Source organism: Physeter macrocephalus, chromosome 7, assembly GCF_002837175.3.
Source record: "Physeter macrocephalus isolate SW-GA chromosome 7, ASM283717v5, whole genome shotgun sequence".
Taxonomy (NCBI): Eukaryota; Metazoa; Chordata; class Mammalia; order Artiodactyla; family Physeteridae; genus Physeter; species Physeter macrocephalus.
In genome coordinates, this window is record NC_041220.1 from 112,674,553 (window position 1) to 112,679,523 (window position 4,971).

General features: G+C 39.3%; 1 non-coding gene across 1 annotated transcript; it reads left to right on the top strand.

The window, feature by feature from the left end:
• The first annotated feature begins 433 nt into the window (after positions 1 to 433).
• On the top strand, positions 434 to 506 carry TRNAG-CCC (transfer RNA glycine (anticodon CCC)). Its single transcript has one exon. It is a non-coding gene; the product is annotated as a tRNA-Gly (tRNA).
• Positions 507 to 4,971: the final 4,465 nt, after the last annotated feature.

A 4,971-nucleotide genomic window follows, 5' to 3' on the forward strand; every position in this document is an offset into this window, starting at 1 on the left:
AAAGAGGGAGAGGAAGAAGAAAGCCAGAGAGGTGTCTTTACGTAACCAGGACTCATCATGGGACTCACACTAACCAAATCCTGGGCAGCTCAGAAGGCAGTATGACGTCAGCATGAGGACCCAAGTGTGCACACAGCAGGCTCCGAATGACAGAACTCCTTGATTTGATCTCAAGGATAAAAATTAAAAGGGACAAAATTTGTTTACATTTCCCAAGGCTGATAATCACTGTTTCGTTTTTTTCTATACACTAAGTAAATCCCATTTCCAATTTAACTTGCATTAGTGAACCTTTCTTACTCACTGCCCAGCTGCCTCTTCTGTCTCCTATTCCTCTTCTCTAAGGGCCCAGCAGTCTGCCTAGTTTATAGTCACACAGAGTCCTGTTGACCACCAACAAAACACCTCAAAAAAAAACCCAGCAGGTGGGACTTCCCTGGTGGTCCAGTGGTTAAGACTCTGTGCTCCCAATGCAGGGGGCCCAGGTTCGATCCCTGGTCAGGGAACTGGATCCCACATGCTGCAACGAAAGATCCCGCCTGCCGCAACTAAGACCTGGTGCAGCGAAACAAACAAATAAATAAATAAATATTTTTTAAAAACCCAGCAGGTATGTGTAGTTCCTTCTAGTGTATTTGTTTATATTTAGACCATAGCTTTTTATTTTGGGGTGGGGGGAGAGAAGGAAGCCTTTCAGAGAAAAATTTGGCTAGAGATGACCTTCTTGGTTTGAAAATAAAGACAACCAGGAGAGGGGGGGAAAAAGGTCTTAAGACTAGTTTTTCTGTGTAGAGTACTAAATTGAACAAAGGATAAAAGCAAAAGAACAACAACAAAAACGTGATCTAATCTCCCTGGATATGGTAGAGAATCCATCCAGGTATTCACAGTATATCAAGTAAATGTATTCTCGGCCGTAAAGCTCATAACCACACTCTGTGAGTTGCATCAATTCAGATGCATCAATTTGGGTTTATCAGTAAGCACACTTTTAGAACCAATAATAATCAGCACTTTAGTTGCCCTTTTCTTTGTATTGTTACCATAAAAAAGGATCTCAAAATTACGTCACTACTGGACTCCACAGAGTGAAACTAGTTGTTTTCACTGATTTTCACAAAACTCTTGAAATGTTTCTCAGGTCAAATTCAAAACACCCGATCTTCTATCCACCTGAAATATATAGTTAGAAATGTAACATGGAAAACAACATATTTTAATAAGGGCACAGCCCTCTATCCTTTTGATACTGATTTGCTCCAGAGTTCAATCCTTTGCTTTTCACTCTAGATACATGTCTCTGGGCAATTTCATCTATTTCCATAGCTGGAACTACCATCTAAATGCTGATTAATTGCAGACCTATTTCCAGCCCAGACTCAGATGTCTAATGCCTACTAGGCATCTACAAATACTCCACGGGGAAAAGAAACAGGAGAAAAGAATGAAAAAGTATTGTTGGGTATCCACAAAGCTCCAACACCTCAGACTCACCTCACTCTCGTTCTTTACCCCCAAACCCCACCTCCTCTTACATATACATCATGTCTTGCATGGCTCCACCTTCCTTCCACCCAACCACCAAAACTAGAAACTGAAGAAGAGTCAACCTAGACTCCTCGCTCTCACTTCACCACACATCCAACTGGTTGGAAGACATTTCAGATTCTACCTCAAAAATATTTTAGATTATGATCCTTTTTCTATACCTTCACCTCCAGTGCCATCATTCGGGCCCTTATCATTTTCCACATGGTTTATGTAGCAACCTCAGCTCTCCTCCCTCCCTCCCTCTCATCGTGGATTCAGCCAAGTTATCCAAAACGTGAATATAATCATGTCCTTCACTTGCTAAAATCTTTTGATGACTATCAATTATCCTCACAAAAAGTTCCAGTGTTTCCAGACAGTACCTCTTATACCTCTCACACAGCACCAACACTAACCTGTATGCACTTCCCTAGGTACACAACACTCAAACCACAGTGCTTTTGCACGTGCTTTTTCCATGCCTCCAGAAGACTCTGCCAGTCTTCTCTTCCTGCTCACCTTTTCAAGTACTCCTTCTCTGTACCAGCATATACTACAATCAGCTTTAGCAGCATGCTGCATTCTCTTCCTCAGAGTTGTATTTCTGGACTTTTATACTGCAAACTCCTTGAAATCAGAAACTATGTCTTTCACCTGCATACTCCCAGAATCCAACACAATGCCAGGAGACTAGTAGGCTCTCAAAAGAATGTTTGTCCAAAGTTCCTTACTCACCTGTAACAAGCCTGTGATGTAGGGAGTTATGACTGTTTGAGCGGCAGTGAGGTACATGGCACGAAGTATCAACTGCTGTGAAACTATTGGCATGGTCCTAACTGAGGTTCTGTCAATCACTCATTTATACATGGATAAGGAATTTTTCCCTCATCTCTCATACAAGCATATTTCTAATTAAAAGACAAACCTAGTTCACCAGAATAGTTGAGTTTTACATAAAAGAAAAGGGTGCCTTGTGACTAGAATGGCAAAAGTAGTGTATAAAAATAACTAAAGCTTTGGAGGTAATATAGGTCAGTGGCAAAGCTAGAAGGAAGGTAAGATGGGCGTTTTATTCTCTAGACCATACTGCCTCCCTGTGGGAGGTTTTCTGGGCAAGGATGTGCCTAAAGAAAAGCAAAGCCTCTACACAATTGTAGAGGGGTTGTAGCTAGATATTATGTCTGTTTTATACCAAAAGTCTACTCCCAAATACTAGGTTATGAATGATGCAAGTGGGGTGACTTGTTTTCTGAAAGACTGATGCCTACTTTCATGGATTTGGAATAGAAACATTTTTGTTCATTTAAAAATAAGTAGTCCTGGGAACGATTTTTGGATACGTCGAGACCAAGAAATGAAATAATCACAATCTAATTGTTTTGTTGTTACTACTTTGAATAATTATACTTTAAAGGTCTCAATTGTTTAGTTTACTTATGAGGAAAATATGATCATAAGATCATGTCCCTAAAAATCAAAAATTGCAAAAGGCAGGCCTTCCATTTGCTACGTACCAAACAAAACATTTTTTCTTAGTTTTTAAAATATTTAATTATAATGATCAAAAAATTAGTATAGTCATCAAAATTAATAATTGTTCCCTGCCTATATATTTCTCCTGAAGTAGAGCTTCACAAACCTAAAAAAAAAAAAAAAAAAAAAAAATCATATGCACTTCTGCAAGTTGAAATGGTACAACCAGTTTGAGAAACACCCAGAAGATCAATCCTCATTTACCTGGTAGAGAAAGTACATTTCACAGAGTACTACTATTTGAAAGAAAAATCTTATGTTTTAGGCACAAAACACATTTTTCAGGATTCATTTCTTTAAACATTCCTCAAATTTCTAACGGTATACAGGCATCATTCAAAGGCAGAAAATGGTCTTAGTCTTCTGTTTCCACAAAAGGCTTTGAGCAATTTTGAGAAATAAAATAATTGCTCATAATCTACCTCAATGCAAATAGCTGAAGGCTCTGCTTTTGAATTTCCGGAATCTCAGAAGTATTCAAATTCATGATTTGTCTGTTTCCTGGCAGGTTGCCTTTGAAGTGGTTCTGGGACCCATGATACTATTTGAAATGTCTGGCTGTCAGTACGTAGCTGCTATTTCCTTGATGTCTGTGAAGCTGCCTTTCTTTCCTGTGACCTTTACCTATGGTACCTCTTGCTGAGGCCACATACACATGTACATGTCTGTGGACTCTGGTCCATACATACGTTGCTTGTTAGATGCTTTTACTGCTTAATCTTAATGAGAAAGGAAGCATATCCATGATATCGACTAAATCTACATTTCTATTTTCTCAAAGGGTCAAGCTGTTTTATTTACTACATACACACAAATAAAACCTTGAGTAACATTTTCTTTGTAATCATGGGCAATGAAAGCACACATGCCATCCATATGACAAGCACATGATTTCTGCATTTCTGTACTAGTATTATTAAATACTTCAGAGGTTAATAAAGATGATGATGTGCACGCTGTTTTCTTATGGGCAATCAGAGCCATGAACCTGAGATATGGCAAGAGAAAGCGTTAGCCTGAGGGGAAGATTAGGGGAAAAGAAAGGAGAGAGCTAAGAGAGTCTGCCTGGCACCCTCTCAAAAGAGAGAAGCAGACATTTACATATCACAAGCTGAGGCCAAAGGGGAAAAACTGATTGCTGGCAGAATAAAAAAGAAATGTGGAACAGGAAGTAAAGGAAGAATATTTTCCATTCTCTCCCTTTTCCAACTAGGCTTCAAAGGTACAGAGGAGAGAATACTCTTCTGAATCAGAAAAGCTGGACTTGATCTGGAATTAACTGTGTGATCCTGGCCAAGTCAACTTCCCTGGGACTGAGTTTCCTTCTACTTAAAATGAAATAATTAGAAAATTATTAGATAATTAGATAATTCCAGGGATGGTTTAGGTTCTAAAAATCAAAATCATATTCAAGGATAACTGGAGAAGGCTATTCAAGGATTATTCAAGGTGACTGGGTTGAGTCACTATTCTTACTTTTTTATCAGATACTGAACACAATCTTCACTTTTTAAGGAAACACCATACACCCCTAAAATAATACAGTTGGCTCGCTGTACCCACGGATGTGAAACCCACAGATATAGAGGGCTGACTGTACTATGTTATTTTATATAAGGGACTTGAGTATCCAAGGATTTCGGTACATGTGTGGGGTCCTGGAAATAATCCCCTGTGATACTCTGGGATGACTGTACTTCACTTTTCTTAGGAGTGGAGAAAGGGGATGGGAAAGAAAGAAAGAAAAAGGAAGCAAAAGAACTAGCCCAGGATAGAAATAATTTGTTGGGAGCGGGAAGAGGCAGAGAGGGAGACAGAGAGACACCAGCTGGACAACAGAGAAGAGGAGGGAGAGCCAATAGGATGGAAGGCTTAGAGGCATATAAGTGTGGATTATCATGGTACGTG